We start from the raw sequence: 15436 nt of genomic DNA, 5'->3' as shown, positions 1-15436 counted from the left end.
CATATATTATTGGAATACTCTGGAAAAACTTACAGGTCTATACTAATCCCATTTAAGCTTGGCAAGGGTATTCAAAGGAAGGAGCTCGAATCTGCAAAATTTTTGTTCTTTTCATTTTACATAGTGATGTAATAATGCAATTTGGAATAATATTTACTTTTACTGCTTAGATTAGGATGCATCTCATGTAGTTTGATTCCTGCAATATCCTGATTCTATGATGCATATATCTCAATTTTCAAAATTCACCGTGGATGAACACGAATGGCACGTGCACCAACTCTTAGAGAGTTGATGAACTCGGTGGAGTCCATATTTATGGCCCTAGTCGGAATATGGACGAGACCCAGATCCATCATCTTTCTACCAGTTACATTGAGTCTCCACTCTTAGGCTATTTTAAAAATGCACATCATATTTCCAATTTTTCAAAATGTTGTGAATTAACTCAAGTAAACTCTGAACATATTCATGGCCACAGTCAGAGTATGTGAAGGATTTACTTTGGCTTAATCCACATTTTCCAACCAATTTTTCAGAAATCTTTTCAAAGTGCATCCATTCATTCGAATCATTTGCATCATCTATTTTCTCATGATTTTCTCAAGAGATTTTCACTTCATGGAAATCGATTCCTCAAGAAACTATGATGATATTCGGAGTTGGATTTCCCAAATCAAAGTTTTCCCGTGATTTTCCTTAAAAAGTTATTTTCTTAAGATCCATTTTCAAAAGGAATTTTCATCTTTTTCAAGAATCAAAATCGATTTTCAGAGATTTCAAGGACAATATTTTCAGGATTTCAATTTCCTAAGTTCTGAATTTCCTTCTCCAATAAGTTTTTCCTATAGATTTTCCCTCATTTTCCTAAGAAAATTCTCAAAGTCTGAGTTTTCCTGACAAGTGTTTTCCTTTTCAAATATTCATCTTTTCTCAAGAATTCCTTTAGTTTTCCTGAGATTCTCATTTCTTTATGGTTTTCCAAGTCTTTATAAACTTTCTCAAAATTTTCCTGAAATTCTCATTTCTTCATGGTTTTCCAAGTCCTTATAAATTTTCTCAAGATTTTCTTGAGATTCTCACTTCTTCAAGATTTTCCAAATCTTTATACACTTTCTCGAGATTTCAAACCTTCTTCGTCTGAGTTTCCTGAGTGATTGATTTCCATCTTTTTTTCTAAGAAATGCTTTTCAACTCCAAATATTTTCTAAGCATACATCATAGTTTTCCAACTTATATTTTACCAAATCTCATAGCACATGCCTGAATTCTCTGTGCATTTAGGGTAGAACACGATTTCGATAATTTCACTAAGTCAAGCACAATTTTGGTCCTTGGTTCGATTACCCCTGTTAAAGGCGGCAGGAACGGTCGAACCTCGTACCGACAGGTCGAGCCCCATCCCATGGATTTTCCCGCAATTTTCAAAACGGAGGTGAGTATTTCAAAACAATTTCCAAAATCCGGTCAAGTTTGAATCGCGAAAGCATTTCCCTCTCTTTTCCGCAAGGAAGGGAAGGCGGGAAAAATTTCGCGATGATAATAGGTTTGGCGACCGAGATGGGACCTGTCCTTGCCTGATTAAAATTGTGCTTGACTTAGTTCAAATATTGAAATTATGTTCACAAAATGTCAACTCTTTACTTTTGATATCATGCGAACCTAGGAGCCCAGATTCTGACCTAGCTGACATTGACTGCATATAGACTAGGCATGGTTTGGTAAGACCAGATTGAGGAGATATTTTCATGCTCACATAGACTTAGGTCTAAACACAACTCTCCTCAATTTAGGATCTGAATGCAAACAATGTATGCTTCTTCAAAAAAATTTCAAAATCTATCTCTTTAGGTTTTAGAGCCCTCTATTTCTTGCATGTGATCATTTTTCAAAACCTCAATTACCTATCATTACCCGGTCTTCACGTTGTTGGGCTCTCTTCCAGAACCCTAGTTCGGGATAGAGCCTCACTACTGGGCCAATTATTTGGGTTAACACCCCCCTACCACGTACCGCGGGCCACAGTCCGAAGTATATCGGTAGGCGCTCAAGGATGTTGGGAAACTTTACCATAGAACCGGAGTTGAAATTATATGCCACGTACCTCGAATTTCGATTCGGGTATATCGGCGTAACTGGATTGGACAAAGATGATCTGAACTTAGAGTTAGGATTAGGGTCCTACAGCTGTTTTCAAATTGATGCATTTAGAGTCAGCCTTCTAGGGAGTGTTGTATGTGCATAAATGTTTGTGCAGGATGTGATTGTATGTGTGTTGTTTCCTCAATTCTTTATGTTTCCCAATGTTTCCACCTTATTTGGCTTTTTTTTTAAATATCTTTATTTTCCATGAGATATTTTTCTCAAACCCTGGAATGATTTTCAAAATATCCTATTTCTTTCAAAACTCCAGGTGGTTTTTCCGTTCTACCTTTCTACTGGATCTCAAATTTCCAACTGCATTTTATATCCTGCCTGCAAAATTTTTCAAAAATTTCCCACATTTTCCTAAGTCTCATTCTGAGTCTTTCTCTATTTTCAGTTCGATGGCATCCAGTCAAGTTGATCCTATCTTTCCTGAAGGTCACATCTCCTACGAGGTGCGACAAGGTCGTCCTGAACATCGAGCCCTTAGCACCGGAACTTTCATTCCCCGGTGGTATTATTCCTGGCTAAAAAGCTTTTCCCGAATGTTCTCGAACCATTTGAGCGAGTGCGGATTAGAGCTGGCGGCAGCAGTCGGAAAGCAGACCATCAACGGCAACCTGATTCATGCAATGGCGGAGCGATGGAATCCTCGGACGTGTACCTTCTGGTTCCCATGGGGAGAAATGACCATTTTAATGGATGAATTTTCAGAAATCATGGGATTACCAGAACCAGCCGGTCAACCAGGAGATCCATTAGAACATCAATTCCTGATCAATGTCAAGGGTTTGGACCCCCGAGATTCATTAGCTCGTATGACAGGCCGCCGATCCTGGCCCCTGATCCAGTTGGAGGGAAATGAATATGTTGACCTGCTCGAGTTGTACCGCCAGTACGGGACCTTCGTTGAAGTCAGTTCGCTATCCAGGACAGCTAAAGAAAGGATTCAGAATGCAATGGTCCTGTACACTATAGGATTGACCCTTTTCCCAGACGGACAAAACTACATGGACATCAGAATAATCCAGCTTATGAGAAGATGGGGAAGTCAGCAAACCAATCGCCTCTCCATAGCCATGGCAGCGCTCGCCTTCCTATATCGTGGTCTGACTCGATTCTCACTTGGGGAATCCATCTTAGTTGAAGGTTGCGTCTACGCACTTCAATCCTGGTTCTTTCAGCATGTTCCAGCCCGAGCAAACTCTTTTAGATACAATGGACAAGAACTCCTTCCAATGGCATAGTACCGATCCATGATCAACAACATTCAAGAAGATGACGTAGTCTGGGATTATTTTGATCAACAACTATCTCCTCCCAGATACACATACGCTTATGGCAAGCGGTTCAAGTTGTTGGGACCTTTCTTCTGCACTTACTACCAATCGGAGCGATGTGTTCAACATTTCTCCCAGAGACAGTAGTACGTCGAAGCCCGACTGTTATCAGGAGCTATGGCAGAATTTGATCTCACTTCCGCACAATGGTCCGGGGCATATCATTCTGCCCGCTACGGTTGGGATTCCTTTGTTTCTCTTAAAATCTTTCCTGGTTCTAGAGTGTCTGCCAACTATCGTGAATGGTGGCAAATTGTCTGTCCTCCACCTCTTTGTCAAGATCAATAAAATCATATTTTTCTCATTTCAATAAATTTCTCTCTTTTTATTGTGGTTTGACGACCTCACCTAGGTAACAAGGCATATTTTCGTTGTTTATTTCTCTTGCAAAAAGAATAACAACACAAATTGTCGTGATTCCCGCGACGACTCAGTCCTCAGTAATGGGATATCTTTTTCGAATTGTCTACCATATTTTCAGCAAATATTTCTTCCAAAAACCAAATTCCTACAGAATCTAATCAGGTCTTTTCCCTGCAGAAAGCATCCATAACATTTGATGGTTCGGACAAGATCAGGCAAAAGAACAACAACATCTAAGTACTTGTCAGCCTCAGAAGAAGAGATGGGTTCCCCCCGGTCCGAGAAGAGTCAAGAGCAGCAACAAGAAGACAATGGCATAGACCCTCAAATGTATGCCATGTTCCGGAAGATGATGAATAAAATGATGAATGAACAGCCCGGGACCAGCTCAGAAAGGAATCCCTTCAGAGAAAATTTCCATGATCACAGGGATAGGAAGGCTTCTAAAAAGCAAGTTCAGCCAGAAGAGATCTCAGACAGAACCAATTCAATTGAAGATACAGATGAAGAATATGAAGTGCCTCCGGTATTTCATAAGTGGGGCCAAGAACAAAGAAAAGGCCGCAAACCAAAGAGTCAGGATGCAGAAAAACCCCTGCAAGCACAGTTCAGGGAAATGACCCGAGTTGTTAAGGATCTCCAAGCCTGCGACAAGGGCAGGAAAGTCTTCACCAGTGAAGACTTCTACGACGGCTTAGAAGGGGATGATGATCTGGAGAATCTTCCCCGTAAATTCATCAAGTTCGACGGTTCTGGCGACCTAAAAGCTCATCTCGCCACTTTCTTTGCTGAATGCTCGAGGTTCAAGAGGGACAACCGAGCACTATTTCTATGTTTCCCCCGCAGCTTGGAAGGAGTTGCAGCTAAATGGTATGCGAAGCATATCAACCCCATCGAGCTCAAGGAGTTCGATAAAGTTGTAAATCTGTTTATTGAGCGCTTCTTGTTCAACACAGAGGCGCTTCCTACATTGAGCCATCTCTGCAATTTGAGGCAGAAAGAGAATGAAAAGGCGCGGGACTTCATTCACAGATGAAGGTCAGCCTGCAACAAGATGAGAGATCCTATCTCGGAAAGGCACGCCCTGTCCCTAATCCTCAACAACTTTTCGCAGCCGTTAAGAAGATTGATCTCCACGACACCGTCTCAGAACTTCATTGAGCTGACTGAACGAGCCGAATGGCTCGAACTGAGTGTGAAAAATGGAGTCTATGAAGGCTTCACTTTTTTCAAAAACAACCCCCAAGGTGAGCAGAAGAAGAAAGCTCACTTCACCTATTATGCCAACAACAACAACAACAGCAGTCGAAATCAGTACAAAGGGCAGAAGAAAGATTACTGCTACGACACAGGAAGTTCAAAAAACAAAGGAGATCAGAAAGGAAAGCATGCTCCTCAATACGGCAAGCCTCCTCAGCAGGATCAAGGGCCAAAACTGCGTGAGAAGACCAAACATGAAGGATGGAGTTACGACAGAAAGTTTACTCCTTTAGACCAATCACTCGAGGAGGTGCTCGAGCATATGCTGTCAAAAGAGGCGGTTAAGTTGCCAAGACTGGCCGATCCCCCTGTGCCCATGGGGAAATGGAAAGATCAGTTCTGCAAATTTCACAGGACAGTGGGACACAACACCGAGAACTGCTTTGTTCTCAAAAACATCGTGCAAGATCTTATTAAAAAAAATCTTTTAGTGGAAGGAGAAGAAGAAGAGAAAATGGATATACTCAAGCAGCCCTTTCCTTCGCACACCACGGCAGTAGCGTCCGCACAGCCATTCCCGCCTCACGAACACATCAAGCCGTGTTCTGCACAAGATCTCCGAGTTCAGCATCAGGTGTCAGTGTTACGACAAGCCGCTCCAACTTCTAAGAAGATGGACCTAATCTCAGCATTCGGCAAGATGAAAGTCTCTGAACCACCTGTAAAGTCAGACCCCAAGTCAAAGGGAATTCCTGACTTTCTGAATCAAATCATCAAACCCAGGTCAGAAACTTCAAGTCACAAGCCTCTGACCGCTCTGTCCAATGTTTCCATTCTTGACTTGGCCAAGAGTTCCCGCAAGCATCAGCAAGTACTGGATGATTTGCTCAGAAAAATCAAAGTCAAGCCCAGTACCACTCCTGAAGACATGGCACAAATAGTGAACTCTGCCATGACAAATGCGCCAATCACTTTCTCGGATGAGGACCTCCCAAAGCCTCATTCCTTTCATAATAATGCTTTGTACATTGTCGTTCGAGTCAGAGGAATGACAGTACCACACGTGCTAGTTGATGGAGGCAGTAGCCTCAATATTTGTCCCGAGATGACCGCAAAAGCATTAGGGATCAAGGATGAAGAATATATTCCAGATCCCATCACTATTTCCGGATTTGACAACCATGGTCAAACGGCCAAAGGCAAGATAATTCTGGAGGTGTTCATCAACTATTCAGTGCATTCAGTGCTTTTTCACGTGGTTAATGTACCACCTACCTACAATCTGCTGCTTGAAAGGACGTGGATTCATAACGCAAATGCAGTGCCTTCCACCCTGCATCAATGTGTAAAATGGTCCAAAGGTGGAATGATTACCACAATACTTGGAGAAGACCCAGAAGAAAGGCTCCCACAGCCAATGATTCCTCGTCCCTCATTCAATGCGGATATTCCCAGCATTAGGGAAAGTGAAAAGATCAGTCACGGAGAAAATCGAGAAATACTCCAGGCATCATCAGAACTATCTCCGCACACTGTAGCCATGACCCAATGGAGAGGCCCTCAATTCTTCAAGGTTGGAGGCCGAATCAACTACAGTACCATTAAAGATCACCCGTTGTTCCCGCAAATCATGAAGGCAAGAAAGGGATTCGATTTACTTCTGAAACATGGTTATCAACCCTTCAAGGGACTGGGTAAAAATGAAGATGGTTGCATCGAGCCAGTGATCCAGAAGCATCGTCCCCACAGAGCAGGACTAGGGTTCTCCGGAGAAAGCTCGTCAAAGAAGACTGTTTTTGTCAAAGGGGCACATTGAAGACCATTTGTTATTTTCTTTCTATTCTTTCCGAAATAAATGTCTCATTTTGTTGAATGTCATTGATCAATTCAAAATCAATAAAATTCCAAGTTTCTTTGTCTACCTGGATGCCATTTATCCCCTTTCTGTCTATCTCTTCATTATAATTTTAAATACCATCTTATGCATAGTTCTCTTCAAATGATTGCTTGTCTCACAATAGGCCGATTTATCTGAACCAAATTTCTTATCCAAAATTTCAGAATGACTTCTCGGACAATCAAGAAGCTCGTTCTCAATCCCAAGGCTTTTCAGAAGTCGGCAGCAATTCACAAAGTCAAGGCAAGCACCGAAGATGGCAAGATTGTAAAGCAGTCAGATGATTATGTAGAATATGATCAGTCTCTTCAAGAGTTACCAGAGTTCGCTGCAGTTCAGAAGCAGGATGAACCATCTGCTCTAGTACAAGATCCTACTGAAGATGTCAATATCGGTTTAGAGGAAGGTCCCAAAATTCTCCAGATCGGAACCAGTTTGAGTCTGAAAGAAAAAGAAAGACTCATTAAATTTCTCAAGCAACATGAGGAAGTGTTCGCATGGACGTATGAAGGAATGCCGGGTTTAGACCCAAAATTGGTCGAACACCGTCTCGTCTTGAAGCCGGATGCTAAACCAGTTAAGCATAAGCTGAGAAAAATGGATCCTAGGATAGAACAACAAGTCAAAGAAGGACTTGAAGATCTGCTTAAAGCAGGATTTATCTGAGCTATTGACTACCCAGATTGGTTAGCCAATATCGTCGTTGTCCCAAAGAAAAGTGGCAAAGTAAGGATCTGCATAGACTTCAGAGACCTCAATAAAGCAACTCTGAAGGATGATTATCCACTTCCAAGCATCGATCTTCTAGTCGATATCACAGCAGGACATGCTATGTTCTCTTTCATGGATGGATATTTTGGCTACAATCAGATTAAGTTGGCCGCCCGCGACCAATCAAAAACTTCCTTCACCACGCCTTGGGGTACTTTCTGCTATACAATTATGCCTTTTGGGCTCAAGAATGCCGGAGCAACGTATCAACGGGCAATGGCCGTTATCTTTCACGATCAGATGCGCAAAATCATGAATGCGTATGTTGATGATATCCTCGTGAAATCTAAAGAGGGAGAAGATCACCTCGAAGCGCTTGCTCAAGTCTTTAAGCGACTCATCCTTTATAAGTTAAGGCTTAACCTGCAAAAGTGTGTTTTTGGAGTTGAATCAGACAAACTGTTGGGTTTTCTGGTCAGCAAAAAGGGAATTGAAATTGACCCAGCCAAAGCAAAGGCTATCATTGATATGCCACCCCCAACAAATCTCAAAGAATTGCGTAGCCTTCAGGGACGTATGCAATCAATCCGACGATTTATTTCCAATTTGGCAATGAGATGCGAACCTTTCAATCACTTGCTCAGAAAAGGAGTGAAGTTCGAATGGGGACCGGAGTGTCAGTAATCGTTTGATCGGATCAAGAAGTATCTCCTCAATCCTCCCATCTTGAAGCCGCCAGAATTGGGAAAACCTCTTTTGCTATACATCTCAATCAATCAAGTCGCATGTGGCGGGTTCTTGGTGCAATACAAAAAAGGCAGCCTGATAGAGCACGCCATCTATTATGTGAGTAAGACTTTCATATATTATGAAAAGAGATACTCTCAAATAGAGAAGACCTGCCTAGCTCTGGTGTTGATGTGTCAGAAGCTAAGACACTACTTGCTGGCATCTGAAGTCAAAATCTTGTCCAAACTTAATCCTCTCAAATACATCTTGGAGCAACCTCTCCTCAGCGGACGGGTCGCAAAATGGCAAGTCTTACTGATGCAGTATGACTTAAAATACGTTTTGCAGCAATCAATTAAAGGACAAGCAATTGCAGATCAATTGGCAGATTTTCCTCTGGCAGAAGAGGTGAAAGCCAAAGATGATTTCCCAGATGAGCAAATATGCAATATCCAGCAACATCCAATCTGGAATTTATTTTTCGATGGTTCTAAGAACATGGCCGGAATAGGCATCAAAATCCTATTAATCACTCCAGAGAAAGAGATGATTCCATTTTCTCTCAAGTTAGACTTTCAATGCACTCACAATATGGCTGAATATGAAGCCCTGATTCAAGGTCTAAAGATTCTACTAGACTTCAATTTTAAGAGAGTGCATGCTTACGACGACTCATTACTCGTTGTCAATCAAGTCCGAGCCGATTGGCAGGTCAAAGATCAGAAGCTATTTCTTATCAGAAAATTGTTTCAGCTCTTGTCAGTAATTTTGAAGAATTTCAGCTTTTTCATATCAAGAGAGATTTTAATCAAGTGGCCGATAGCCTAGCCAGTTTAGGCTCCATTATGGCATTCAAGAATGGAGAATCTTGGAGCTCATTTGAAATTGGCAGGCTTGACCAACCTGCTTTCCTTCCAACAGAACAAGTTAATCAAGCTGAGCAAAAGAAGAAGCCTTGGTATTACAATATCAAAACTTTCATAGAAACTGGTGATTTTCCTCCAGAACTCTCAAAGAAAGAGCAGTGAGCAATCTAGCGTATGTCCACTCGATACTTCATTCTGGCGAACGTCCTATATCGTCGTGGATTCAGTTCAGAGTATTCCAAGTGTTTAGATGAAGACGAAGCCAAAGAAGTTGTGCGAGAAGCACACGAAGGCATTTGTGGTGGCCACGTCGGTTACCAAACCCTTGTCAAACAAATCATCAGAGCAGGTTGTTACTGGAAGACCATACAACAAGACTGTTATCATTATGTGAAGAAGTGTGTGCAATGCCAGATACACGCACCTTTCATCCATGCCCCGGCAACTTACTTGCAATCCGTTGTTTCTCCATGGCCCTTTTCTATGTGGGCCTTCGATGTCGTAGGTCCCATCACCCCTTCTGCTTCAAATGGCCACAAATACTTCCTTGCCGCAACAGAATATTTCACCAAGTGGGTAGAAGCTATCACTCTTCGCACAGTAGAAGGCCGACACGTGGTCTCTTTCATTCACAAGAACATCCTTTGCCGTTTCGGCATCTCACATGACATCGTGTCAGATAATGGCAGTCATTTCAAGAATAAAAAGATGAAGACATTATGCTCAAAGTTCAAGATCTATCATCATTTTTCCGCTCCATATTATCCCCAAGGGAATGGTCAGGCAAAGGCCACCAACAAGATTTTAATCCGTATCTTGGAGCGAACTGTGGAAACAGGCCGTGACTGGCATGAGAAGATCCGCGATGCACTGTGGGCCTATCGAACCACCATTCGCACTCCAACGAATGCTACTCCATCAGAATTGGTCTATGGAACAGAAGTAGTATTGTCGCTACACGTTCAAAAGCCCGCTTTGAAATTTGCATCACTGCTAGAATTACCCCTTGATCGATACCAGCAGCAACGACTGGTACAACTAGACTTACTCGACGAAAGAAGACTAAAAGCAGCGGAGCATGCTCAATCCTATCGCCAGAGAGTAGCCAGGCAGTATGCCAAGTCAGTAATCGAAAGAAGATTCAAAGTCAATGAGTTAGTGCTTCGATCCACAGCCTATCTCAAGCATCATCCTGGCGGTAAATGGTCGCCGAATTGGGAAGGCCCATATGTCGTCAAAGAAGCATTACCCCGCAACTCATATCGGCTCATCAATGCCGATGGAATAGAATTATCAGATCCCATTAATGCTCGACATTTGAAAAAGTTTTATACTTGAAAAATTTATTCTCCTCTTGTAATCCTTCCTATTTTCTTTCAAATAATGATCCAACTTTCTTTCTCAGTTACACTGAGGCATTTTAAAATTTTTGCTCTGTATGCAGGCAGGATAAGCAAATTTCTCATTTCATTGCACTTGTGCATTCATATGCATCAATTCATATTCATTTGCATTCAACTGCATTAACAACAATCCGGTCAGTATTGGGATTCCAACAAAACAGTCCCATTACAATTCCTAATGATTCAAAATTGAAAGACAATCACCAATACTGAACCGAAACCCAGCGCTCGAACTGGTATTATTTCAAAATCCAGTGTTCAAACTGGTACATTTTCAAAATCCCAACTTTTGGAAAACCGAGTTCCGACTCGGGTTTTTATTCAAATCATTTCTTTGTTGATCCGGGTTTCGACTCGAGATCTTTTTATTCATTCGAGCTCAGATTCGAGCTCTTCATTTTCTTTTGTTGATCCGAGTTTCGACTCAAGATCTCTTTATCCATTCGAGGTCAAATTCAAGCTCTTCATTTTTCTCTGTTGACCCGGGTTCCGACTCGAGATCTCTTTATCTTACTTGAGCTCTGACTCGAGCTCTTCATTTTCTTTTTGTTGATCCGGGTTCCGACTCGAGATCTCTTTATCTTATTTGAGCTCTGATTCGAGCATTTCATTTTTTTTTGTTGATCAGGGTTCCGACTCATGATCTCATTACCTTACTCGAGCCCTGACTCGAGCTCTTCATTTTCTTTTTGTTGATCCGGGTTCCGACTCGTGATCTCTGTATTTTATTCGAGATCTGACTCAAACTCATCATTCTCCTTTAATTGATCCAAGTCATTTCAATCATCAGAGTATGTCAATTGCTCAAATTTGATATTTTGCCCTCCAAATTCCAATTTAAATCTTCAAATCAGGCAATTCTCCAATTCCGACCTCGGGGTCACCCAATTTCCAATTTCAAATTCCAATTCTCAATCCCAATTACCAAATTTTCAATTTCGACCTTCGGGTCACACAATTTGACCTTTCGGTCAACCAATTCTCAATTTCGACCGTCACGTCATCCAATTTCGACCTTCGGGTCATTCAATTTCCAGCAACCAATTTTCCAATTTCCAATTTCGACCTTTGGGTCAATCAATCTCAATATCCAATTTCAATCATTTTCTCTTGTGAGAGACCCTTTTTAGGGAGAGTTCGAGGGAGCTCGTTCTTTTCGCATGCTATCCAATTCGTTCACTTAGCCCCTTTTCAGGGAGAGTTTGAAGGGACTCGCATCTTTATGAACCGTTTGCAAAACAATTTCCAATTTTACACGAGGAACCCTTTTAAAAGGGAGAGGCTCGACGGAGACTCGCTTTTCTTGTGACTCCCCAATTTCATACTAAGCCTTTTTCGTCATGGAGGACCCTCTTTTTAGAGAGAGTGTGATGGACTCGTTCCTTTCATGACCCAATTTTCAAACCTCACTATCATCAGCCCCCTTTCCATAAGAGAAGCCTAATATTAGGGAGCTTTGACGAAAGCTTAAATTCTCTTCGAAAGTCTGTTTTGCAAACACCTCCTTTTCAGGGAAGAGAGGAGTATTTCCCATTTCCCATTCAGGTAAGGGCTAAGCCTGAGTCTTTCTTTTTGGAGAAAAAGAGAGGAGAATTTTCGTCACGGATGTGTTGAGCCGGACTTCAAACGCTCTCTTTCACCCAGGACTTCAAGAAAATCTTGTCAATCAAAGTATTTGTTGATTTCAGAATCTTTATTGCACGAATTTTACATTTAGCATTACTTCCAAAAGAGTGAAGCTTTTGCGAAAAGAGATCCAGAATTCAAATCCTTTCTATTGGCCAACCAAAAGGATGAAGGATAAATCCTCGATATGGCCAGAAAAGAAGATTCAATGTTATTGCAAAGCCATAAATGATTGATATTGATCGCAGTCAATGGCACATCTTTAAAGATTATTCTTGTAAAGACGAGGCAGTGGAAATATCCTGAGCGCTAGAAAAGAGAGCATTTACCCAAGCCCTGTCGCCTCAGAATCACCTAAGCTGCAATTAAATATCCGCAAAAGGGATCTCTCACTTGTCGTCAAGATGAAGGCGAACTAAGCGAGTAGACACCCGGGGCCAAAGAAGATTCGAAACATCTCCAAGATGACGGAGTTTGTGACGGATCCTTCCAGGGAAATTCCAAAGCACTGTCAAGATGAAGGCAGATGCGATGAACCTCTCGACAATCCCTAAAAGATATTTAATTTCAGCTATCATCCAAAAATCTCTAAACCCATAAGCCAACATCATCCGAGAAGGATCGAAACATCTCCAAGTTGAAGGAGTTTGTGGCGTACCCTTCCAAAAGAGAGAAAGAGAGGAAAAAGAAAGAGAGAAAAAGTCAGAACATCTCCAAAATGAAGGAGAATGTAGCAAAAACCCAAGAGAGCCAAAAGAGTGTAGCAAGGTTATCATGAGAGAAGCTCCCAGGATATCAAACTGCCAAATTTTTCAAGAATCCTCTTTAAATTTGTGAAATTCTATTATCAATATTCTTTCATCAACTGCTTTCATAATATCAAATTCTCTTTCTTATTCATATCAAGGAAATTGATAACCTCCTGGAAGAAGGTCAATCGCAAGCAATTTGGACGCTAAAACTTGATTCTACGAAGTGAATCTCGTTTGGAGGTAATGCTTCAGATAGAAAGGAAGGAATATCTTTGCAACAATGAGCATCGTTTTCAAATACTGTGAGTCAACAACAAAATTCTCAACATTTTGACAATATTTTCTAGCTATCCTGACAATGAAGTGAGAGCTTGATGTTCATTTTCGACACATCCTGACACAAATTTTAAATCCTTCTTAAGGACTTGATTCCTTCCCTTCTTTGAGAGCGAGCTCTCAGATTTGCACACTTCCCTATGTCCCCACTGTCCAACCATAGACAGTCCCATTTTGGTTTGAGGTCGAACCACCAATCATTTCTCGCAAAAGGCAATTTCAAAAGCTATTTAGTCTCAGCAATGAGGCGCCCAAAATCAATCCATTTTCAAGCTTTAGGGACCCCAGTTTCCTTCCTTTTGCAAAACCCCTGTCGAATTTATTGTGCAATATCCGAAGGTTCCATCATACTATTCCATTTTCCGCCCGATCAGGATAAGGGTATAAACCTGAGCCTCATCTAATGAGGTATTGCATTTTCCACCCAATCAGGATAAGGGTATAAACCTGAGCCTCATTTGTTGAGGTATTCCATTTTTCGCCCGATCAGGATAAGGGTATAAACCTGAGTCTCATTTCGATGAGATATTCCATTCCCCAATCAGGTCAAGAGTTCAAACCTGAGCTTCATTCTATATGAGGTATTTCTGTCCCATCCAGGTTAAGGGCAAAAACCTGAACTTCGCTCTCTCAGAGCAAATCTATTTTCTCTTTATTCTCCATTTCATATCTATCATATTCCTCGAGCTTAATCTCTTCATACCCAGTTCAATCCTTCTAACTGGGGCATTTTTATATAGCCCAAATTTGGTGTGTTTTCTTTGCCACTAAGCTCGGCCATAAGCCGGCTTCGTAGCAAAGTGGGGCATCTGTAAACACCCCAAATTTTCATTCACCTTCTCAACGTCTCCCTCAATCAGTACATTTCAGTTCTCCGGAAGCAATAAAGGGCAAAATGGTCATTTTCCAAGATTAAACCTTGCAGAAAGTCCTAAATTCCATTCTCGAGCCTCAAAACTTCTCTATTTAGACTCAGAGACATCTTCAAATTGCCAGTTTTCAAAATCTCATGCTTAACCAAAATCAGAATTTTCAAATTCAAGTTCAGAGTGGCAACTTTGTAGGACATGTCTTTTGCATAGCATTGCATGAGCATTTCATATCATTTCACTGCACAACATGTCATTTTGAGATCCAGAACTCCTGATTTTCAAGATTGTCAATCCAGGTTTGATTTCTAAACTTTCTCAAAATTGATTTTCAAAACCCTGGGCTTTCAAAATTACCAATTCTTCCCATTTTACCCCCAGGGCTCCGAATTACAAAAGTTTTCCCAAGAAAACGATCTGGATAGTTTTTGACATTGATTTTCAAAATTTCGCCAGTTGAAGAAAGGGGGACACAATTCAAAATTCATAAAATCTTATTTCAAACTTTTACAAAAGAGCTCCGAATTTCTCCACTTCTTTCAAAATTTCGCCCTGAAGAATCATTTCTCCTAAGTTTTGAAATCAAACCAAATTTTGCTTAGGTCTTTCCAAAACCAACCTACTATTATGAAAATTTCAAAAAAAATTCCATTTTGGCTCCTATTTCAAATAAAGGACGTGGGACCCGCCTCAAGGTGGTGTCATACTCAAATTCTTAAAAAAAAAAAAATTCTCTTATGTTCAAAACAGTGCCCACCCAGAAGTGGCACCGATTTATAAAATTCTTTTATTTTGATTTAAATTTTGATAAAATAATTAGTGGGCCTACTTAGGTGGCGCCCCACTAAGGCTCCTTGCCAAGAAAAGCAAAATTTTATTTTTTTATCTCACAAAGTTTCAAATTCAGTTGAGGTGGCATCACCAAAACAAAATCCATTTTTTTTTACTCATTTTCTTTTATTTTATTTATATACTTAATCTTTATTACTTTTCAGCCCAAAAATAGAGCCACCGTGAAACCTTCCCAAGACCCCATTTTTACCTAAGTTTCAAATATCTGCTGGAGAAAAGGAGCCGCCCCCTCCCAAATGGCGACAATTTTGAAATTTTTCAAAAGTCAGTTTTTTTTAAAGCTTATCAAAACCTTTCACGAAGGATCCCGAGCTTTTGGCTGAAAGGGCAGAACATTTTTTTTAAAG

The sequence above is a fragment of the Nuphar pumila genome, chromosome 11 (assembly GCF_984573655.1).
Source record: "Nuphar pumila chromosome 11, dmNupPumi1.hap1.1, whole genome shotgun sequence".
NCBI classification, from domain to species: Eukaryota; Viridiplantae; Streptophyta; class Magnoliopsida; order Nymphaeales; family Nymphaeaceae; genus Nuphar; species Nuphar pumila.
This window is presented reverse-complemented; position numbering follows the sequence as displayed.